Source organism: Myotis yumanensis, unplaced genomic scaffold (genome assembly GCF_028538775.1).
Source record: "Myotis yumanensis isolate MYYU_CA2020_CCGP unplaced genomic scaffold, mMyoYum1.0.hap1 SCAF_1, whole genome shotgun sequence".
In the NCBI taxonomy this organism is placed as follows: Eukaryota; Metazoa; Chordata; class Mammalia; order Chiroptera; family Vespertilionidae; genus Myotis; species Myotis yumanensis.
The window spans coordinates 104,997,444-105,022,830 of record NW_027223752.1 but is presented as its reverse complement, the minus strand read 5'-3'; positions in this window follow the sequence as shown (position 1 = coordinate 105,022,830).

The window sequence follows — 25,387 nt, the reverse complement described above, 5'->3', positions numbered from 1 at the left end:
TTGGTATTTTAATGGGAATTGTATTGAATCTGTAGATTGCGTTGGGTAGTATAGACATTTTAATGATGTTGATTCTACCAATCCATAAACATGGTAGGTTCTTCTATTTGTTTATGTCTTTCTCTATCTCTTTTTTAAATGTCCTGTTGTTTTCCAAGTACAGGTCTTTTACATCCTTAGTTAAGTTTATTCCCAGGTAACTTAGTTTTTTTGGTGCAAAAGTAAGTGGGATTGTTTTTTTTTCTTTTCTCTTTCTGTGAGTTTATTATCTCTTATATAAAAGGCCCATGGCCGTCACTCTGAAATGCCGTCATGACCAAACAAGCAGCAGCTCTCGCAGTGGGTGGGGCAGGGATTGATCTACTAGTAGTGGAGAGCTATGAGCGGTGCAGGGCGGGGCAGTGAGCTACGAGTGGTTATGGGCGAGGCGGCCAGCTGAGGCAAGCGGAAGCGAGCTACTCAAGCTCGATTTCGTGCTTGCTGGGCCTCCTGCTGGTGTATACAAAGGCCATAGATTTCTGGGTGTTAATTTTGTATCCTGCTACATTACTGAATTCAATTTTTAGGTCTAGTAGTGTTTTGGTGGAGTCTTTGGGGTTTTGTATGTACAATATTATATCATCTTCGAATAAGGACAGTATTACTTCTTTTCCAATTTGGATGCCTTTTATTTCTTCTTCTCGTCAGATCACTATGGCTAGCACTTCCAGTACCATATCTAACAGGAGTGGTGAAAGTTGGAATCCCTGCCTTGTTCCTGTTCTTAGGGGAAATGAGTTCAGTTTTTGCCCATTGAGTATGATGCTGGCTGTTGGTTTCTCACATAAGGCTTTTAATATGTTGAGGTATGATCCCTCTATTCCCACTTTGCTGAGAGTTTTTATCAAGAAAGAATGTTAGATTTTGTCAAATGATTTTTCTGCATAGATTGATATGATTATGTGATTTTTGTCTCTCAATTTGTTTATGTGATGTGTCACATTTATTGATTTGTGGATATTGCACCATCCTTGCATTTCCAGAATAAATCCTACTTGGTCATGGTGTATGATCTTTCTAATGTAATGCTGAATCCGATTTGCTAGAATTTTGTTGAAGATTTTAGCATCTATGTTCATCAAGGATATTGGCTTGTACTTATCTTTTTTTGTGGTTTCTTTATCTGGTTTGCGATTAGGATAATGCTGTTTCATAGAACTAGCTTGGAAGTGTGCATTCCTCTTGAATTTCTTGGAATAGTCTGAGGAGAATAGGTTTTAGTTCTTCTTTGAATGCTTGGTAGAACTCCCCTGTGAAGACATCTGGATCAGGGCTTTTGTTTACTGGAAGATTTTTGATCACTGCTTCAATTTCTTCAGTAGTTATTGGCCTACTCAGGTTTTTTGCTTCTTTCTGATTGAATTTTGGAAGCTTGTATTTTTCTAAGAATATGTCCATTTCATCTAGGTTGTCCATTTTGTTGGAGTAAATTCAGTGTTTTTTTTTTCATAATCATTTGTGTTTCTGTGGGATTGGTTTTTACTTCATCTCTTTCATTTATGATTTTGTTTATTTGGTTCCTCTCTCTTTGCTTCTTGGTGAGCCTGGCTAGAGGTTCATCAATCTTGTTTATCATTTCAAAGAACCAGCTCTTGGTTTTATTGATCTTTCTATTGTTATTTTGGTCTCTGATCTTTATTATTTTCTTCTTGTAGTTGATTTCTATTTTTATGCCATTGTGATCTGAAAAGATGCTTGATATTATTTCTGTCTTCTTAAATTTGAAGAGACTTTGCCTGTGTCCCAATATGTGGTTTATCTTTGAAAATGACCCATGTGCACTTGAGAAGAATGTATATTCTGTGGCTTTGGGGTGAAATGTTCTGAAGATGTCAATTATTTCCATCTGATCTAGTGAGTCATTTAGGATTGATGTTTCTTTGCTGATTTTTTGTTTACAGGATTTGTCCAGTGTTGTTAGTGGGATGTTAAAGTGCCCCACTATGACTGTATTGCTGTCAATCTCCCCCTTGATATCCTCCAAAACTTTTTTTTAATGTATTTGGGTGCTTCTATATTGGGTGCATATATGTTTACCAGAGTTATATCTTCTTGTAGAATTGCTCCCTTCAGTATTATGAAGTGGCCTTCCTTATCTCTTGTTATGGCCTTTACTTTGAGGTCTAATTTGTCAGATATAAGTATATAAGTATTGCCACTCCAGTTTTTTTTTTTTCATTTCCATTCACCTGAAAAACCTTTTTCCATCCCTTCACCATCAGTCTGTGTGAGTCTTTTGTTCTGAGGTGGGTCTCCTGTAGATAGCAGATATATGGGTCATGTTTTTTTATCCACTCAGCTACCCTATGTATTTTGACTGGGGCATTTAACCCATTTACATTTAAAGTTATTATTGATAGGTACTTGTATGTCACCATTTTTATTTTTCATGGCGGTGTTCCTTCTTTCCTTCTTATTTCTTCTTTTTACAGCAGACTCTTTAGCATTTCTTGCATTGTTGGTTTGGTGGTAATAAACTCCTTTAGTCCTTTTTTTTTGTCTGTGAAGCTCTTGATCTCACCCTCAACTTTAATTGATAGTCTTGCTGGGTACAGTATTCTTGGATTTAGACCCTTGCTTTGCATAACTTTGTACATCTCATTCCATTCCCTTCTGGCCTGATGTGTTTCTGTTGAGAAATCAGTCGGTAGTCTGATGAGAGATCCTTTGTAGGTAACTTTCTGTCTCTCTCTGTCAGCCTTTAAGATTCTTACTTTGTCATTGGTGTTTGCCAATTTAATTATAATGTGTCTTGGTGTCAGTCTTTTAGGGTTCATCTTGTTTGGGACTCTGTGAGCTTCTTGGACTTGTGTGAGATTTTTCTTCTTCCCAATATCAGGGAAGTTTTCTGTCATTATTTCTTGAAACAGGTTTCCTATTCCTTGCTCATTTTCCTCTCCTTCTGGCACCCCTATTATGTGGATGTTGTTTCATTTTGCGTTGTTCCAAAGTTCCCTTAGGCCAGTGATCGGCAAACTGCGGCTCGTGAACCACATGCGACTCTTTGGCCCCTTGAGTGTGGCTCTCCCACAAAATACCGACTTCTGCACATGGGCCACGAAGTTTCAATCGCACTGTACATGCGTGCCCACATGTGATAGTTTGTGGAAGAGCCACACTCAAGGGGCCAAAGAGCTGCAAGTGGCTCGCGAGCTGCAGTTTGCCGACCACTGCCTTAGGCTCTTTTCCTGTTTTTTAAGTTTTTTTTCTAGATGCTTCTCTGCTTGCGTATTTTTTTCTACCTTGTCTTCTAGCTCACTGATGCAGTCCTCCTCTTCTTCTAGTCTTCTGTTGATGCTTTCTATTAAGTTTTTTTTTGCAGTGATGTCATTTCTTCTTAGTTCTTCATTTCCTCTTGTTTCTTACCCATATTGTTGAATTTATCTTCCAACTTTTTCAGCGTCCTTATGACCATTGCTGTTAATTCTTTCTCTGATATATTCCTTGCCTCCATTTCATTTACTTCCTTTTCTGGTGATGATTCTTCCTTTTCTTTCGTATGTGGGCCCTTTCTTGGTCTCCCCATGATCACTCCTCTCCAGGTGTCTGGTTATGTAGCTCTATCTCTCCTGCATTTACTTATTAGCACAAAATACAACACAACAAGACACAACACACGGGGCACCAAACTCAAATGTATTCACGATACTAAGAACCCCCCAAAAAAGTGACCACCAGAGAAAAGAGAATTAGGGGTTAGAAAAGAGTGCAAAAATGATATTGAGAAAAGGAAAAAATCTAAGAAAGAGAAGAAAAAAGAAGGGGGGAAAACTCTATGTATATGGGGAGAAAACTCAAATAGAACAACAACTATTCCAAAAAAATGAAACAATAAACACCCAAACAACAAACACCCTAATGAATCTGAGGAGGCAGAGGTTATTTCCAGAAGGTAAGGTCAAGGAATTGAATGAATGGGGAAATAACCACCATTCAGTATAGAGGAGGTAGAAAGAGAATGAATGTTTAAAAAGAAAAGTGAAAAACAAAATGCACACACAGAAAAGAAAATATATATATACATATTAAAATTATATATATAAAAGAAAAAAACATAAAAAATTTTCCCCTATCTTTAATCTATCTATCGATGTATTTGTCTACTATTGGAAAAGGAGACTAGAGAGTAGATAGGTCTGAGTTGGTGATTGAAATTAATTAGGCTATTAGTAGAAGAGGAGAACAAGCGAGGGGAGGAAAAATCGAAGCAAAAAAATTAACAAACTATAAACAAACAACAAGACAGAAAGAAAGAAAAAGGAAAAAAAATGATGAAAAAATTTGGCTAGTGAAGAAAGAGAAGAGAGAAGTGTGCATGGACTTGGAGCAGGGGAGAGGAAATTATATATATGAGTAAGATCAATTTTTAACAGGGAGTAAAAAGAAAGGATATAGAAAAACTAAGGCAGTAACAGGGTAAGAGAAACAGGATGAAAAAGGGGGAAAGTGAAGAAGACAGTGTTGGCATAAAAGAAAAATTGAGATAGAGTAAAATAATGCTAAGGGAAAAACAAAAATAGAATGTAGAACACTAATCCCAAAATAAAATAAAATAAATAAAAATAAAATTAAATAAAACTTTAAAAAAGGTAAAATAGTAGTAGTAATAGTAACACTTAAAAATAAAAATATAATAATAAAAAAGTAAAATCAAGTGAGAAAAAAATTAGTTACTTAAGTAAAAGATAAAAAATAAAAAAGTGAAGTAGTGATGGTTGTTCACTTCCTCTACTTCTCCTCTTGGCATGTCTGTTTCCTGTCAGGTAGTCAGCACTGTATTTGAGTTCCCTGCTATCCACCACTCCTCTTTGTCGTAAGCCACAACCCTGTTTTCAAGTAGGCAGGATCTGTCTGCTCACTTTGTTTCACAGTTGTATTTACACAAGAGTCAATTTCTGACACAACCCCTGGGTGGCGGTGTTTCTGTATTAATATCTGGGGCTAAAAGGCCCCTCTACCCAGCGTTTAGATTGTACTTTCCATGCCGCACTTATACTGGGTTGGAGGGACAGACTGTCCCGGAGGTGTTTTCCTGCTTGTCTCTCCCCACTCTGTTCCCCAGTTTCCACAAAAACAACTTTCCCCTGCAGTCTTAGTGAGTGTTTTTAATTGGAAGAGCCTATGTACTGGTCTTAGCAAGCAAAAGCAAGGAGGTTAAAAAGTAAAAAAAGCCAAAGGAAGCCGGACTTGCATCTTTTCCCCTGGCACTGTGCATGTCTTTTTCCCCTGGCACTGGGCGTGTCTTTTTCTCCTGGCTCTGTGCAGCCAGTACAGAACTTCAGGCTGCCTTTCTGGGCCCAGCCTGAATATCTAGAGTCCCCTTCTTCCAGCAGCCCTGTGGACCCCCTTCCACATTCGAGAGTTACACTGACCCCAACAACCGTGGATTTAGTGGGGTGCAGTCTTCCTCTGAGACTCTAGTCCCACTGCATGTGTTTCTCCCTCCAGCCTAGATCCCAGATCTTACCTTTCTCTAGGTCAGGCAATAACTGACTTTTCCGTGTCCATGGATTGCCTCACCAGCTGTGTTTAATTTCCCAATTCCAGGTAGGTGTTGTTCGATTCAGCTGTTCCTTCTTTCTGCTCTGTGAGAAGGTGCAGGGACCATCTGCGTATTCAGCGCCGCTTTGTCTCCCCCTGGACAGACTTTTTAGGTGCCTGCAGTTGGGAAGGCTGTAATCCTGGTGTTCATGGGTTTGCAGCTGAAGCAGCTGGTCTCTGGGCGTTGTGGTTGTAGGGTCCCAGGAGGTATCTGAGGTCTCCCTGGCTGAAGGCAAGGCTGGGCTTTTGATTATAGCCAGTCTCCCTTTCAAGATGGCGCGGTGTCTGCACAGAGCCGGCCACTCCGGGAGAGATTTCAGCAGCAGTAGAGGTTGCCCGGCCAGGGAAGCCCAGTCTGCTAGTCCCCAACAGTCCTGTGGAATATAGCTGTTCCTCTCTCACAAATATAGACACTGCCCGCACTTCCACGCACTCTACTTTCACTTTCTCACTCGCACACTATCTTGCAGCCTGCCATCCCATTGGCTGCCATCTTGGATCTCCTTACATATTCTTTTTAAGTGAACATTTTCTAGGACAGACCACATGTTGGGATACAAAACAAGTGTCAATAAATTTAAGAAGATTGAAGTAATAACAACCATCTTTTCTGAACATAATGGTATGAAACTAGAAATCAATCACAAGAAAACACAGAAAAACATGGGGGCTAAATTGCATCTTACTAAAAAAATAAATGGGTTAACAATGAGATCAAGAAAGAAATCAAAACACACCTTAAAACAAATGAAGATGAGAATACAGAAAGCCAAAAATCCAAGGGACACAACAAAATCAGTCCTAAGAAGAAAATTCATAACATTACAGGCCTACCTCAAGAAGCAAAAAAAAAAAAAAAAAAAATCAAGCAATCTAACTTTACATTTAAATAAAATAGGAAAAAACCCACAAAGTGAGTAGAATGAAGGGAATAATCAAGAGCCTATTCCCATTCAGGGCCTGGGTTGTGGGCTCGATTCCCAGTGGGGTCATGCAGGAGGCAGCCAATCAATGATTCTCTCTCATCATTGATGTTTCTATGACTCTCTCCCTCTCCCTTTCTCTCTGAAATTAATATAAAAATCTATACATTGCATAAATAAAATGAAGGATAAAAATCATATGATGATATCAATAGACGCAGAAAAAACATTTGGTAAAATCCAGCACCCATTTATGATAAAAATTCTTAGCAAAGTGGGAACAGAAGAAACACACCTCAATGTAATAATATCCGTATATGATGACCTCACAGCCAACATAATACTCAATGGGCAAAACCTTCAAGTGTTTCCCTTAAGATCAGGAACAAGACAGGGATGTCTGTTTTCCATACTCTTATTCAATATAGTACTGGATGTCCTAGCCATGACAATCAGAAAAAAAGAAGAAGAAAAAGGTATCCAAATTGGGAAGGAAGAAGTAAAACTGTCATTATTTGAAGATGACATGATACTGCATAACGAGAACCCTAAAGATTCCACCAAAAAATTGCTAGAACTGACTTCAGTAGTTTCATACCATTCTGTTCAGATAATGACTTCAGTAGAGTAGCAGGATACAAAGTAAATATTTAGTAATCCATTGCATATTTATACACCAATAATAAACATTCAAAGGAAAAGAAAACTAAGAAAACAGTCTCATTTATGATTGCATCAAAAATAAAATGCCATCCTTAGGAATAAATTTAAATAAGGATGTAAAAGACCTGTACTCAATGAATTATAAGACACTTAAGAAAGAAATTGAAAAAGGTACAAATAAGTGAAAGCATATATCATGTTCATGGATAGCAAGAATTAACATCATTAGAATGTTCATCCTACCTAACACAATATATAGATTCAATGTAATTGCTATCAAGATACCAATGGTATATTACAAAATTAGAATAAATATTCTAAAAATTTAAATGGAACTACAAAAGACCCCAAATAGCCACAGCAATCTTGAGAATGAAGAGCAAACTTGGAGGTATCATTATACCTGACATCAAACTATACTACAATCAAAACAGCATGGCACTGGCATAAAAACAGACATAGATAGCCCAGAAATAAATCCACACCCTTATGATCAATTAATATTTGACAAAGGAGGCAAAAACACATAATGGGATAAAGATAGTTTATTCAATAGATGGTGCTGGGAAAATTGAACAGATACATGCAAAAAGAAAGAAACTAGACCACCTTCTTATACCATACACAAGAATAAGCTCAAATGGAGTAAAGATGTAAAATGTAAGACTTGAAACCTAAAACTCCTAAAAAAAATAAACATAGATAGTAAAATCTTGAACATATCTCATATTAATATTTTTTTCTGATATATCACCCTAGGCAAGGAAAACAATAGAAAATTAAACAAATGGGACTACATCAAACTAAAAAGTTTCTGCACAGCAATGTAAACCATCATCAAAATAAAAAGACAACCTACTGAGTGGGAGAACATATTTGCCATATTTGTGGAACAAGATCTTACTATCAAAAATTTATAAAGAACTTATAGAACTAAACAGCAAAAAACAAACAAACATTCTAATAAAAAAAAAGGGCAAAGGAGCTGAATAGACACTTCTCCAAAGAGGACACACAGATGCCCAATAGACAAATGAAAAGATGGTTAATGTTACTAATCATCAGATAAATTGAATTAAAACCGCAATTAGATACCATCTTACACCTGTCAGAATGGCTATAATCAATAAATCAACAAACAAGAAGTGTTGGGGAGGAGGTGGAGGAAAGTGAACCCTCATGCACTGTTTGTGCGAATGCAGGTTGGTACATGACACTGTAGAAAGCATTATGGTTTATATCAAAATATTAAAAATTAAACTGCCCTATGACCCAGCAATTTCACTTTTGGGAATATATTCAAAGAAACCTGAAACACAAATTCAAAAGGATATATGCACCCATATGTTTATTGCAATGTTATTTACAATAGCCAAAATTTGTAAAAAGCCCAAGTGTCCTTCAGTAGATAAGTGGATAAAAAAGCTGTGGTACACTTATACAATGGAATATTACTTGGCTGTAAAAAAGAAGAAATCTTACCCTTTGCAACAGCAAAGATGGACCCAGAGAGCATTATGCTAAGTGAAATAAGCCAGTTAGAGAAGGACAAGTACCGTATGATTTTACTCATTTGTGGAATCTAATGAACAAAATAGAATAAGAAACAAATAGAAACAGACACATAGATAGAAAACAGACTGACAACTGTCAGAGGGGGGATGTGTTGCAGGGCTGGGTAAAAGAGATTAAGCATAACAAAAACAAACAAACAAAAACCTCATAGGCCCAGAAAACAGTATGGTGATTACCAGAGAGAAAGGAGGGACAAGGGAGGCAGAAGAGGGCTTTATGAGGATAAATGGTGATGGAAGGAGACTTGACTTGGGGTGGTGAATGGAATATACAGATGATGTATTATAGAATTGTATACCTAAAACTTGTATACTTTTATTAACCAACTAGAGTCCCGGTGCATGAAAATTTATGCACTGGAGGGGGTTCCCTCAGCCCGGCCTGCCCCCTCTCACAGTCTGGGAGTCCTCAGGGGCGGGAGGTGACCCAGCGATCAGGGGAAGGCAATGCCCTATCACACCTCTGCTGCTGCCACTGCTGGCAATGCAAGCCTCAGCCAGCCCTGGTTACCTGAACCTTGGGCAGCCCTGGGTGGCTGGGTAGCTGTCATCCAAAGCTTGCCTGTGCCTTGGGCTGGCCCTGGGCAGCTGGGGGGCTGAGTGGACAGGGGTACTCCAGAGGCAGGCACATGGAGCTGAGAGGCCTGGGCACCATCATCTTATGGCTGTGGGCACTGCCATCTTTGAGGGCAGGACAGTCAATTAGCATATTCCCTCCTTATTTGCTGTGGGCACCACCATCTTTGAAGGCAGGGCAGTCAATTAGCATATTCCTTCCTTATTGGCTGTGGGTGCCACCATCTTTGAGGGTGGGGCAGTCAATTAGCATATTCCCTCCTCATTGGCTGTGGGTGCTGCCATCTTTGAGACAGCATGAGGGTCAATTAGCATATTCCCTCTTTATTAGATAGGATGTTTGTCACCTTAATAAAATCAATAAAAAAAGGTAAAAATATATTAAAATATATTAAAATTTAAAATCAAGTGCCTGTATTAACCAATCAGATGCAATCTTATTATGTCACATGACTAATAAGATACAACTTTATTATATGACCAATATATTTATGGTTCAAGATAGGGTATTCACAGTGGATGGTTATTGTTGTGTTGGCTATTGTCATTTTTTATTTGACAATCTAAGGGAAAAAAGGACAGTGTCCCTGACTAAATAGTCAGGTATTACATGTTTTAAAAATTCTTGCAACACACAGGTTGAAAATCGCTGGTCTAGGCCATCTTCTCTTTTCAAACCATGTATTCTCCCTGGTTATCTCATTTATGCCTGTGCCTCCAGTTCTCACAAATGTGTTGATGACTCCCCAGCCTTTTTCTCTCTAGCCCGGATATCTCCATATTCTCCTTAATATCTCCATATTGATCTGACTGTGGAGTTTCTACCCTGGATCCATCATGTGTCAATTTGACTGGGTTCAGATATTTCATTAAACATTATCCTGGGTGTGTCTGTGAAGGTGTTTCTGAACAAAAATTAATATTTCAATACATGGAGTGAAGCAGATTGCCCTCCCTAATGTGGGTGGGTCTCATTCAATCACTTGAAGACCTGAAGAGGACAAAAAGGCCTACCCTCTGTCCTCTAAAAGGGAACTCCTCCTGCCTGACTGATTGCGTGAGGACACCTGTCTTTTCCTGCTTTGAACTCAAACTGAAACATTGTCTCTTCTTGAATCCTGGGTTTGAAACTTACACCATCAGCCCTCTTGGGTCTCAGACCTTCATATTCATACTAGAACAATATCATTGTCTCTCTTGAGTCTCCAGCTTACTGACTGCAGACCTTGGGATTTATTGGCCCCTATAATCATGTGAACCAATTTCTTGTAATAAATCTCATATATAGACATGATAGGTAGATGATAGATGATAGATAGATAGATAGATAGATAGATAAATAGATAGATAGAAGATAGATAGAATATTTCCTATTGATTATGTTTCTCTGGAGAATCCTGACCAGTACCTTGTTCAAGTTACTTCTTTAATCTCTCTGTGCCTCTTTCCTCATCTTTAAAATTAGTATAATAATATTTATCTCATAGGGTTTTTAGGAAAATTAGTAAAGCAAGTTTAGACTTAGTGCATTAGTATATGATATGATTTCCATAATGCTTTGCTCTGATTAAGATGATGATTAGCTCTATTTGAATGTCTCATAGTCACCTCATACTCAGTATGTTGTAAACTGAACTCATCTTTTCCCCTTCCTATTCTCAATTGGGATCCTTAGAAAAAGAATCTAAGACAGGATATGAGTGCATGAGTTTAATTGAGGGAGCATTCCCAAGAGACAGGAAGTGATGGAAAGAAGGAGGATAGGGCAGGGACAGAGCTAAGCATGGATGAGATCTCAATTGGAGTATAGTTTCATCCTACAGGGAGCTGTGAAAGGTGAAATGTACCACACAGGTGCTTCCACTTTGAATCAAGGGAGGGTCTGACTTTTATACTTCCCTGTCAGTCAGTCATTGGCTATGGATTGCCCCTGTCAGGGGAGCAGAGAAGTTATCTGGAGAAGGGGCAGCTGTGACACATGAGTAGCCAATTTTCACAACAGGTGGATGCACTGACTCAGTAAAGGGGATTTGGATTGGGGAGCAACAGTGACCACTACAGTCCACCCCTTTGCATTGCTCAGAGTTACTTCTCACATTAAATTCATTCCATGGAGAGACAGCTTCTCCAAATTCTGGTTGGTCACAACTTCTAGGAAAACTTAAGGGTCAGAGGGATAAAATACAGTCTCTGCTTCTACAGTTTGTCTAAGGCCAACTGAAACTTACTGTCTTCTTTCTCCAACACTCATTCTAGATTACCCTTCCCCTTAGCCAGAACTTAGGTGACTTACTTGGTGGGGTGGTCCAAGTCTCATCTCTGAGTGGTCTAAGACTCTGGTCCCCATGCTCTTATCAGATCATGGTTGCTATTGTTCTTATCCATTTACAGTTAAAATTGGAAGTGGGAATACCTAGAGACATCTCCAGTAAATAACGTGACTGTCAAATATATTCTTCTTTGCCTCCATTATATAAGTACTAGAGGCCCAGTGCACAAAATTCATGCGGGGAGGGGGGGTTCCCTCAGCCCAGCCTGCACCCTCTCTAATCCGGAACCCCTTGGGGGACATCCCTCTAGCAATCCTGGACCACTGGCTCCTAATCGCTCACCTGCCTGCCTGCCTGATCGCCCCTAACTGCCCCCCCCACACACACACTGCCCCTCACTGCCCCGTATGCCGGCCTGATTGCCCCTAACTGTCCCACCCCCTACTGGCCTGGTCACCCCTAACTGCCCCCCAATGCCAGCCTGGTCACCCCCAACTTCACCCCCCCCATCAGCCTGGTTGCCCCTAACTGCCTCCCCTGCTGGCCTGGTTTCCCCCAACTGCCCCCCCCCCCCCCGCCTGCCTTGTCGCCCCTCATGGCCTCCCTGCTGGACTGGTCACCCCATGCAACCTGTTCGGTTGTATGTTCAGTTGTTTCAGTTGCGACAGTCACTTAGGCTTTTATATATATAGATAATCCCTTCCATAATGGTAGCTCATTTTCTTTAAGTGCTGATTTACATAATGAGGTTGCATCTGATTGATAAATTATTGGTATCAGAAATCCTTATACATAAGTCTAGGCACCTGATTTTTTAAAAAGTCACTTTGGAGCAAAAAGGGTAGGTAATTACTATTATTATTGTTTTTTGTAAGTAAATCAAAATTATAGCTATTTTTTGTCAGATTGACAAAAATACGATATATTTTTGGTGTGCCACAGAATATTAGTAATTAGTTTATGTGTGCCATGAGATTAAAAAAACACACAATTGTAAATCACTGGTTTAATGGGTACAGAATTTCTGTTTAGGATGATAAAAATGGAAATGGATACTGGTAGTGGTTGTACAACAATGTGAATATAGTTAATGCCACTAAATTGTACATTTAAAATGGTTAAGATGAGCTCTGACTGGATGGCTTAGTTGAACATTCTCACATATACCAGATGTTGTGGGTTTGATTCCTGCTAAGGGCACATGCCTAGGTTGCAAGTTTGATCCCAGGTTGGAGTGCATATGGGAGGCAACCGATTGATATTTCTCTCTCACATTGATGTTTCTCTCTTTGTGTGTCTCTCTTTGTGTCTCTCTCAAATCAATAAAAAATGGGGGGGGGGGAGGATGGAAATGGCAGATATCTGTAATATTATCAACAATAAAAATATATTTAAAAATAAAAAAAGAACAAAAAATATCCTTGGGAGAGGATTAAATAAATAATGGTTAAATGATGCCATTTAACCATAATGGTTTTATGTTTTATATATTTACTACAATAAAAAAGTTATATAGCAGTTTCATTTTTTAACTTTATTTTTATTGTTTACACTACTACAAATGTCCCCATTTTTCCCTCCATTGGCCCTCTCCACCCAGCCTTTTCCCTCCTCCTCCACCCTGTTCCCTCTGGTCAACACCACACTGTTGTCTGTGTCTATGGGTTATGCATATATGTTCTTTGGCTAATCCCCTCATTTTTTTTCATGTAGTCCCCCCTCTGACAGCTATCAGTCTGTTCTATGTCTCTGTTTCTATTTTGTTTGCCAGTTTATTTTGCTCATTAGATTCCACATATAAGTGAGATCATATGGTATTTGTCTTTCTCTGATTGGCTTATTTTACTTTGCATAATAATCTCCACATGCATCAATGTTGTTGAAAAAGATAATATTTCCTTATTTTTTATGGCCATATAAATATTCCGTTTTGTAAATGTATCACACTTTTTAATCCACTCATCTACTAATGGCCACTCGGCTGTTTCCGGATCTTGGCTAATGTAAATAACACTGCTATTAATATAGGGGTGCATATACTATTTCCAATTGGTGTTTCAGAATTCTTAGGATATATTTCAGAAGTGGGATCAATGGGTCAAAAAGCAGTTCCATTTTTAATTTTTGAGGAAATCCATACTGTTTTCCACAGTGGCTGCACCAGTCTGCATTCCCACCAGCAGTGTACTAGGGTTCCTTTTTTCCCAACATCCTCATCAGCACTTGTTGTTTGTTGATTTATTGATGGTAGCCATTCTAGAAGGTGTGAGGTGATATCTTCTTGTGATTTTAATTTGCATCTCTCTGATGATTAGTAACTTTAAGCATTTTTTTTTCTCATATGTTTCATGGCCATCTGTATGTCCTCATTGGAGAAGTGTCTATTCAGGTCCTTTGCCCCCTTTTTAATTGAATTGTCTGTCTTCCTTCTGTTAAGTTGTATGAGTTCTTTATGTATTTTGGAAACTAACCCCTTATCAGGGTCTGTCATTGGCAAATATGTTCTCCCAGACAGTTGGCTCCTTTTTCATTTTGTTATGGTTTCTTTTGTTGTGCACAAGCTTTTTAGTTTGATGTAGTCCCATATGTTTATCTTATTCTTTGCTTCCCTTGCTCTAGGAGATATATTGTCAAAAATATTGCTATGAGAGATGTTTGAGATTTTGATGCTTATGGTTTCTTCTAGGATTTTTATGTTTTGAGACTTACATTTAAGTCTTTTATCCATTTTAAGTTTATTCTTTTATATGATCTAGTTTCATATTTTTGCCTGTTATCTGTTCAATTTTCCTTATACCATTTATTGAAGAGACTCTTTCTTCCATTTTTAAAAAATTATTCCCCCCTTTGTCAAATATTAATAGACCATAAAGGTGTGATTTTATTTCTGGGCTCTCTCTTCCATTCCATTAATCTATATGACTGTTCTTATGACAGTGCTAGACACTATTGATTACAATGGCTTGGTACTATAACTTGATATCAGGTATTGTGATGTCTCCGACTTTTTTTCTTCTTACTCAAGATTTTTGTGGCTACTTGGGGCCTTTTTTGATTCCATGTAAATTTTTGGAATATTTGTTCTAAATCTGTGAAATATGCCATTGATATCTTAATTGGAGTTGTGTTGAATCTGTAGATTGCTTTGGGTAGTATGAACGTTTTAATAATGTAATTCTTCCAATCCCCCCCATGACCATGGCTCTCCACTTATTTGTGTGTGTTTTAAATTTTACTTTTATTGTTGAGAGTATTACAGCTCTCCCTCATATTCCCCCTTCTGTTCGCTTCTACCCAGTTCCTACCCTACCTCAGGTCTTCACTGCACTATTGTGCTATTGTCTGTGCCCATGGGCTATGCATATATGCATATAGTTCTTTGGTTAATCTCTTCCTGTCCCATCTTCCCCCACTTCCCTCCGACATTTTTCAGTCTGTTCCATGCATCCATGTCTCTGGACCTATTTTGCTCGTCAGTTTATTTCGTTCATTAGAGCCCACATTTAAGTGAGATCATGTGATATTTGTCTTTCTCTGACTGGCTTATTTCACTTAGCATAGTAATCTCTAGGTCCAGCCATGCTGTCTCAAAGGGCAAGAGATCCTTCTTTTGTACAGCTGCATAGTATTCTATTGTGTAATGTCCTATAGTTTTCTGAGTACAGGTCTTTTACCTCCTTGGTTAAGTTTATTCCTAGGTACCTTTTTTTTCCAATATTAAATGGGATTGTTGTCTTAGTTTCTCTTTCTGATAGTTCATTACTGGTGTATAAAAATTCCACTGATATCTGAATATTAATTTTGTATGCTGCTACTTTACCGAATTCATTTATTAGGTCTAGTTGTTTTTTTGGCGTAGTATTTAGGGTTTTCTATGTACAATATCATGTCATCTGAGAATAATGACAGTTTTACTTCCTCCTTTCCAATCAGATGTCTTTTATTTCTTCTTCTTTTCTAATTTCTGTGGCTAGGACTTCCAGTCTATGTTGAATAAGAGGATGAAAGTGGACAACCCTGTCTTGTTCTTGATCTTAAGGAAACACTTGTAGATTTTGCCCATTTAATATGATGTTGGCTCTAAGTTTTTCATATATGGCCTTTATTATGTTAAGGTATGACCCCTCTAATTCTCACTTTGCTGAGAATTTTTATTATATACTAGAGGCCCGTTGCACGAAGAGATTTGTGCAATAGGCCTTCCTTCCCCTGGCTGCCGGCACCAGTTTTCCTCCGGCACCCTGGACCCAGGCCTTCACTCTGGCCACAGCAGAGAAGCCAAGCCTCTTCAGTTGTCTTCAGTCCTCAGTCTTTGCTGGGGCTGGAGCCTTCAGTCTTCGCTCCACACCTGCATATGCAAATTAACCGCCATCTTTGTTGGGTTAATTTGCATACCATCCTGATTGGCTGGTGGGCATAGCAGAGTGACACCAATTTGCATGTTTCTCTTTTATTAGTGTAGACTAGAGGCCCGATGCACAAAAATTTGTGCACTCGGGGGGGAAGGGAGGGCCCCTCAGCCCGGCCTGTGCCCTCTCGCAGTCTAGGACCCCTCGGGAGATAACGACCTGCTGCCTTAGTCCTGCTCCCAGGTGGCAGAGGGCAGGCCCATTCCCTAGGTGCAGCCCCTGGTCGGGCTCAGAGCAGGGCCGATTGGGGAGTTGGGGCGCCAACCCCTGTCATGCACAAAGCAGGGCAAATGGGGAGGTTGCGATGCCACCCTCAGGTACGTTCAGGGTAGGGCTGATTGGGGGGTTGGGGCACCGCCCCCTGTAACAAACATGGCAGGGTCGATGGGGAGGTTGGGGCGCCACCCCCTGTCATGCACAGAGCAGGGCCAATCAGGGGGTTGGGCACTGCCCCCTGTCATGCACAGTGCAGGGCCCATCAGGGGGTTTGGGAGCTCCCCCCTGTCACTCACAGAGTAGTGCTGATAGGGAAGTTAGGGCACCACCCCCTATCACACACAGAGCAGGACCGATCAGGGGGTTGGGGCACCGCCACTGTCACACTCAGGGCAGGGCCAATGGGGAGGTTATGGCTCTACCCCATCACACACAGAGCAGGGCCCGTGGGGGGGGGGGGGGGTTTGGGGCGTCGCCCTCTATCACCCCACAGAGCAGGGCCTATCAGGGGGTTGTGGCCCCGCCCGCTGTCACACACAGAGCCGCAGGGCGATCAGGTGGTTTGGGCGCTGCCCCCTGTCATGCTGATCCAGTGCAGGAGGCCTCACGGCTCTGCTGATCCCGGTGCTGGGAGGCATATTACCCTTTTACTATATAGGATAGAGGCCTGGTGCATGGGTGGGGGCCAGCTGGTTTGCCCTGAAAGGTGTCCTGGATTAGGGTGGGGGTCCCCACTGGGGTGCCTGGCCAGTCTGGGTGAGGGGCTTAGGGCTGCTTTCAGGCTGGCGGTTGACTGAAGCTCCCAACTGCTCCTTTTTTTCTTTTTTTTCTTTTTTTTATTCTGGGCCAGCTTTAGCTCTGGCTCTAGCTCCGAGGCTTCCACTGCTGAAAGCAGGTATCTGGTTTGTTTGAGTTCTATAATCGAAACAATGTATAACTCCAGCTCTGAGATCCCAGCCGGCTGAAAGCTAGTTTCTTGGGTTTTGTTTAGGTTCTATATTTGTTACAAAGTTTCAAACTGCCAGGTCAGAGGCCGGCAGCTGCAGGCGGGGAACATTGGAGTCCTCTGTCACTGAAGCAAGCAAGCCTCATGTTTGCTTCCAGCTGCCTGGCTGCAGGCCGCCATCTTGGCTGACAGTTAATTTGCATATCCCCCTGATTGGCCAATGGGAAGGGTAGCGGTCGTACGCTAATTACCATATTTCTCTTTTATTAGATAGGATGGGTGTTGAATTATATTAAATGCTTTTTCTGCATCTATTTATATGATCATCTAATTTTGATTCTTTATTTTATGCGGTTTATCACATTTATTGATTTGAGGATATTGTACCAATCTTGCATCCCCAGAATAAATCCCACTTTGTCAAAGTGTATGATCTTTTTAATGTATTGCTAGATCCTGTTTGCTAATATGTTGTTGAGGATTTTAGCATCTATGTTAATCAGGGATATTGACCTATAATTTTCTTTCTTTGTAGTGTCTTTTTCTGGTTTTGGAATTAGGATAGTGCTGGCCTTGTAAAAAGAGCTTAGAAATCTGTCCTCCTCTTGAGTTTTTTGGAATAGTTTGAGGAGGATAAGTGTTAGTTCTTCTTGCACTGTCTCTCCAGAAAGCCAGTGACAAAGAAGAGCTCCCCAGAGTGTCACTCTTGAGCAGGAAGCAAAACTTTTCCTAGCATACAAGTGAGTACCTTTCCCCAGACTAGGGTCCATGCCTTAACCATGGCAGGGGTGACTCACAGCTGAGGGGCTAAAATAGCACATCTAAAACTCAGCTTTTGCCCAAACTCACCCCAGGACTGCTTTTCCTTCCAGATGGTCTTACCTCAGAGATCAAGGCACTAAGCTGCTGGTGAAATGCTTGGCTCTTACCAGAGAAGAAAGGGAAAGGAGGAACAAAAGGGTTGCAGCTTAATCTAGACTCACAGTAGGAGGACAGAGCAGCCCGTTCATGCCAAGGCCTGCTCCTTTTGTAGTCTTTCCTAGTCTCCAGCCATCCTTGAGGTCATCAGGCCTCCCTTCCAGGGAGATCCTACAGATGGAACTCAGGGCCAAGTGCTAGTCCAGAAGCAGAAGCCTGCATCTCAGGCCTGGTGTGCCTGCCACCATCTGTGTGACTTTTAGTGGGTCTCTAAGCAGCCCTGGTTTCAGGCTTCTCTCTCACCTGTTGAACACATCCTGTTCCTACTCCCTGCCAAAAGGTCAAGTTCCTGGATGTGTCCCCATCTGGTTCTGGATGTGGCATGACAAGCAGAGTCTCTGATGACCAGGAAGGAGTCTAATGTTTCTGTTTCTTGTATGAGGGAGGATTGACTGAGCTGCCTGTAAAAGAGAGCCAAATAACAATGGCTTACACAAAATAAGTTTCTTTCCCTCTGACATAAAAGTCAGGAAGAAGGCACCTCAGGGTCCCACAATGGCTCTTCCATCATCCCTAAACTAGGCTCTCCCAACTGTCTGCTCAGCCTTCCTGAGAGCATGGGGCTGAGCCTCAAGATCCAAGGTGAGCCATGGCCATCATACTCATGCCCCCAGAGCTGAATGGAGGATGCAAAAAGCCGGTTCCTTTAAGGCAGCGGTTCTCAACCTGTGGGTTGCGACCCCTTTGGTGGTCGAACCACCCTTTCACAGGGATCACCTAAGACCATCCTGCATATTAGATATTTACATTACAATTCATAACAGTAGCAACATTACAGTTATGAAGTAGCAACGAAAATAATTTCATGCTTGGGTCACAACATGAGGGACTGTATTTAAAGGGCCAGAAGGTTGAGAACCATTGCTTTAAGGGATTTTGTCCCAGATGTTGCACACATCCCTTCTTCAGAGTCCATTGGACACAGTTACCTGGTCACAGGAAGGTGAAGATATGGGGCCACAAACCCAGCTAAAGATTGGCATACCTATTATTGTGCAAGAAGGAGTGAGTGATTATTGAGGGGACACATTTTTTTCTATTAAACTTTTCTACTATAATGATATTTTAAATTTCAAAATACTTACTTATAACACATCAAGCAATACAAAGATATATAAAGAAAAACTATGCTCCTGAGGGAAATAATATTAATAGTATGATGCATATTTTTTCATATCTTTCTTGAGAGTCATTTAAAAACATACAAATCTTTCTGTCTCCCCATCCATTTTTATATTTTTAAAATGAGATATGCATGCTCAAGATAAAATATTTTCTGCAAGTGGCTTATTTCCTATCTATAACAAATCTGTTTATCAATAACTATATATGGCTCTAACCTGTTCATTTAAATAACTGTCTAGTAACTTATAGTGTGGATTTCATAGCTGAATGTACTATTTTTCCTTCTATCATTGCCCAATTGAATATATGGGTTATTTCCTTTTATTGTCACTGTAAACATTGCAAGAAACAACTGTACACATAACCTTAAGTATTTCTTTCTGTCGGATACCAGGCTACAATGTAGATTAATCGAGTGAGGAGTATGAGCCTGGGTGTCCCACAGAGGGATGTGATCCCCTAGCCCCTCAAGGGCCAGAGGAGTTCATTGTCACCCCTAGGGGAAGGCACAACACTGAGCCTGGTCCCTGACTCAATGTTGGGGAAGGGTTCAGGCAAGCATCAGGCTCCACTGACTTTTCATGGAAAACACCCAATTCCCCATTGCTCAGCAGACAAGGAAACCTAGGTTCAGAGAGCTGCTCAACTTGATCAAGTTCATTGAGGAAGACTGGGGCAGGGGCTGGGGGCTGGAACCCACTGTTCAGTACCCCAAGCTGTCCCTGTTGCTCAAAGTCCTGCACTTGGCCAGCATCTTTGGGCTTTGGGCTTGAGTTGTCCTTTGCTGTTATGGCAGAAATCAGGCCTGTGGGAAGCGACAACCAAACATACTCGGAGGTTCAGACAAGGACTGTTTATTTGCAATGGTGCTGGCCCAGTGGAGTCCCCTTCAGAGGCTGAGTGCTGAACGTGGTGGGGCATTGTCTTACATACTTCGCTAGGTTCTTTGTCTCCCATATATGGCATACATACACATCTAGACATTCTTTCTACATTACATGCGTCCAGGTATTTTGTGGGCTTTCCACACCATTGCAGTTTGTGCTGAAGGCCTGTTGCCTAGGCTATAGATGGAGGACTCGGTTCCTTATCTGCACCTAGAGCAGTGGTTCTCAACCTTCTGTCCCTTTAAATACAGTTCCTCATGTTGTGACCCAACCATAAAATTATTTTCGTTGCTACTTCATAACTGTAATGTTGTTACTGTTATGAATCGTAATGTAAATATCTGATATGCAGAATGGTCTTAGGCGACCCCTGTGAAAGGGTCGTTCGACCGCCAAAGGGGTCGCGACCCACAGGTTGAGAACCACTGAAGAGGGAAGCCCCCGACTGCAGGCAGAGAGAGTGCCGTGCGTGCATGCAAGCAGACCTCCCCTGCTTCTCACTGTCAATTCGCCAAAAATCAAGCGAGATTACATTCCAGTTTGCAGCCTGGTGAAACCCTGCAGTGGCCAGGCCACACAGCCTGGAGTGCAAAGTTGAGTGTGGGATGGAGGAGGAGTGTTGCAGGGCTTGAGGGGGTTAGGGACCATAGGTGGGGGTGGAGAAATGGGCTGTACTCCCTCCTGTTTCTCCTCTTCCTGGATCTTCTCGGCAAACCAGTCACACCCAACAGTGCGGAGTTGGACCTCAAGGGAGTAGCTGGGAGGTCCTGATGACAAACTTTGCCCAACACACAGCTGGCCAAGGCAGGGAGGGCCTGAAATATTGAGTATATTATTTCTTCTAGTCCTCTCAACTTTCAGTCCCATTTTCAGATTGGAGACTGAGAACTAAAACCCTATTGCTCATGAGTGACAAAGTGGAACACTGAGCTGGGAACTGACCCATCCCCCAAACCCTTGCTTCCTCTCCACTGCCAAGGGTGCTTCTATTACTCCTTCACAGACCTGTGCTTCTTTCTGTGTCTGCAGGGAAAGGGGAGGGACTTTAGGAAAGGCTGATTAATTCTTTTGTGTGCTCAGCACCTCGAAGGGCACTCTGTTCTTCTGTTGCAGGTGTTCAGCCTGGGGGGTGAGGAGGTGGTGTCTAATTTTAGGTGAGCCTGAGGGTAGCCACACCCCCTCAGGAGTCACTTAATGCTTCCTAGATTTCTGGAATCTCCACTGCCAAGGTTTCTACCTTTTGGAAGGATGTAGCCCTAGTCCACCACCTCCCCACACATATAATTGTTACCTGACATATAACATCAACTGACCATTGTCCAAGCAATTTTACTTACAGATAAGAGAGAATGACCCACACAACTGGAGAGAGGAGGGCAGTTTCTTCCACCTCTAGGGATCTTGTGCATATTGTGTCCTTCAGCAAAATCACAATTGTCCCAGACAAATCAAAGTTATTAATTTTGAATAACTACAATTCAGGAAACTGTCATCCTCACTTGGGCCTGTCAGTCCTACCTGGGTCCTAAGATTTATCAGCTTTCCTCCATCTGGGTGTAGTAGTCAGCCCAGCCACCTGCACTGCCAGGCCCAGGCCCAGCCTCACAGTTCCTGAATGCCCCTTATTATCTGTTCGTGGCTTTCATTGTCCGAGGACACCTCATTCCCATCAATCTTCCCTTTGTTACTGAGGAGCTTAGATTTAGCTGTTGATTTTCACACATTTTTGAAAGTTCAGACTTTGTGAAGACGAGGCCAGAGCTGTCTTGTATATGTTGCTCAGCAACTCAGAAAGCTGTTGCATCTAAAGATATTTCCGAATTTGGGAAAGGAGAGAAATGAAGCCCTGCATGGTATCCCTGGATTGTTGTGGGGCAAGAACAGGACCTAACTCATCATTTTGGGTAATTGAGTGTGAGCTTCCTGAGGGCACCATTGTGTCTTCTTATTTCTGAATCCCTAGCACCTCTGTGGGGCCTGGCCCAGAAAGTGCTAGATAAATATTACTGGGCAAATGCAGAGAGACCTTGAGCTCACAGACAGGCCACAGACCAGCAAAGGCTGTGCCCAAGAGCCTAGAGCAGCGGTTCTCAACCTGTGGGTCGCGAACCCTTTGGGGGTCGAACAACTCTTTCACAGGGGTCAACTAAATACATCCTGCATATCAGATATTTACATTACGATTCATAACAGTAGCAAAATTACAGTTATGAAGTAGCAAAGAAAATAATTTTATGGTTGGGGGTCACCACAACATGAGGAACTGTATTAAAGGGTCGCGGCATTAGGAAGGTTGAGAACCACTGGCCTAGAGTCTTGGGTGACAGGGGATCCAAAAGTGGTTGCAACTCAAGCAGAATGGGTTCCAAGACACCAGCTCAGCCCCTGGGGCAGGACTTTGGAGTGGGGGAGATTTAGCTGAGCATTTGCTCTGCAGCTGCCCAGGGCTGTGTGCCAGACCAGGATGCTGCAGGTTGTAGAGGTGAGCACTGTGCCGTAGAGACCCCGGGTGCTTTGGGAGAGTTGACCAGGAGCCCTGCACCCGGCAGCTGTCTGGGGCTCTTTATTTCTGTATCACCGGCTCTGCTCCAGACAATTGAAATGTACTGGCTGGCCCTAGTAACTGTCACCATGATAAATAAACAGCAGAGGAAGCCTGGATCACAGCTGGCTCTCTTTGGGGGTGGCTGCGAGGGAGACATGTCCACATGTTGGCCCCACAAGGTGGTCTCCTGGGGCTGGGTGGAGGCCAGAGTGATCTTGGAACACCACAGAGATGAGCCCAACCATTGGTTGCGTGTAATTAAACTGAGTTAATTTCATTCTGTGACACAGAGCTGGAGAATCAGTGTTCTAAAAAAATGTTATTATATTATCTCATTTTGTGTAAATGTCATCGTGATGCAGCTGGAACGGGAAGAAATGACATTTTTGAGATGTTCCTGGTACCTTAAAGGGATTGCATTCTGTTTCTGCAGCATTAAGTCAGTCTAATGCCAAGGCCACAGGAGCGGATGAAGGTAAAATGTTACACACACATAATCTTCCACAGACTAATACAAAAGTGCTTTTTCTGGATAAATCTAAAAACTGAGTGAGGGATGCTGAGAGCTGAGATGAGCACACGCCCCTGGGCTCTGGCATCTCTGCTCATGAACCAGCTGAGCCATTCATCTTGCCAGGTTTGCCCCAGAGGGGAAGTGAGCGAAATGGAGAAATGAATCCAGGCAGCCAGGTTCTCCTTTTCACCATTGCCCTTCAGTGGCTCTGTGAAAGTAGGTGGCCGTCAGAGATGTGGCTGGAAAAAAGTCAATGGACAAAATTGAATAACCACATGATTCTTTTCAAGACATGGACACAAGATACAAACCAAACCTCGGTGCTAGGAGAGGTCAAAATCTGGATGAACTCTGTCAACTCTTCTAAGAGCTCCAGAGAAAAGGCCCATAAAAACAAAAGCAATAGGGAGAGTCTACTTCCTGGGGCTAAGAGCCTTCTGGGTCTTTCCATCTAGGCAGCCCTGCCTTGAAGGATGTGAGCAGGTGTCCACAGCCCCATTGTCTTCCCTTTCTGGAACCCACCCACCACCTCCACCTCTCCTAGAAGTCTCTTATACACTGAAACAACTCACTGTGTAACTGCTGTCTTCACTGAGGGCATAGTTATTGGAGGTGCTCAAGTGTTCCTCAGGGGCAGTGGTTGCCCTGGGTCAGGCTCCCTAAAATAATAGCTGGGTGGAGGAAGTTTGCCTTTCCCCCAACCGCTGAACCACTGCAGGGGCACCCCCAGTGTGTTGGCTTGTGTGGTCCTGCAGTTTTCTGTGTTAGAACAATTGATGATGGGTTCTTAGATCTTAGCAGTAAATAAGCAAAAAGGAAAATATCCCCAGCTTCCAGAGGAGGTGTTCCAGACCCTGAGGACCACACGTGTCATTTTTGTGATGTGCTTACATTTCCCTGTGTGACCTCATTGCCCCTTGTGATGGCCACGTGCTTGTGCCATTGGGAAGATGGCCTGTTGCCGCCCAGCTTCATCCTCCCCTCCTCCAATCGTGTTCCTCTGGCAAGTCATCAAGCCACTGGATTTCACAGAGACATGTTTTAGGCCTGAAAGGGACCTCAGATAGTAATTTATATTTGTTATGTTACATCATTTTAAATTGCTTTCATGAGGATTTTCTTATTTCAGCATAAAGATTGTTATCTTCCCCACAGAGAGCACAAACCAGGACACTAAGGGCGGAGAGGGTAAGTGACTTGATGAAGGACAACCTGACTCTACTTCATGCTCTCCTTGAAGTTTTAAATCCCAGTGCTCCTCACCCCCAGTTCTCACCTTCTTTGTACTAGCCCCAGCCTAAGAGTGGGTCACATAGCGCTGAACAGGACTGCCAGGGGTAGGGGGTGAGGTGGGAGTAGGGGAATAGCATTATGCCTCTAAGCTTCTGTAACTTGAACCAGGGTGATAGCAGCAGCAGCAGCTGGTTCACCTGAGCCCTGTCCCAGCTGGAAAGTCCTGAGGTCTTTGCCTAAATGTCCTACCATGGGAACTCAGGGCACAATCAGCTTAAACACAGACCTTCTAAAATTTAGAAAACCTTGGGTGAAGTTTATGACTCATGGGTTGATTTCATTATTTCAAAATACCCAGGAGCTCGTTTGTGCCATGAGTCCTATGGCCCAGATGCTTGGGGCCCTTTAAACCCTTTCAGACAGACAGAGTCCCCCATTGGGTCTCTCATCCCTCCCCTCTTGGAACAGGGTCACATTGAGGATGAAGTGCCCAGGACTATGCTGCTAAGTGAGAACCTAAGGCGAGTGGGTGCTCACCAACCAGGATTAAAGGAAAGTGACTTGTTCCTCAAGCCAGGCCTGACTGACCACCTGCACTGCCTGGTTTGATATGTATTTAATTCATCCTGAACAAATCATCTCAGCCAGCCTCTCGCCTTCTGGAGGAGACTGCAGAAGTCATCGCAGGCAGGCGATTCTGTCCTACTTTTGAAGAGCTGTTCAGTGAGCAGTTGCTTTCACGTGAGGACACAGATGAAAGACACTGGTTTGTGGTGCTGCTTCCTGATGTTGTTTGTTGCTAACAGGCCAGTGGATGGACAGTGACCTGGCCCAGCCTGGGTGTATTGTGTTACACTGAGCTGCTGTTCGGCAGGATGGTGGTGCGGGTCCTAATGCAGAGCTCTGGCACAAAGCTGATACATAATCCTTAACTCTAGAGTTAAATGG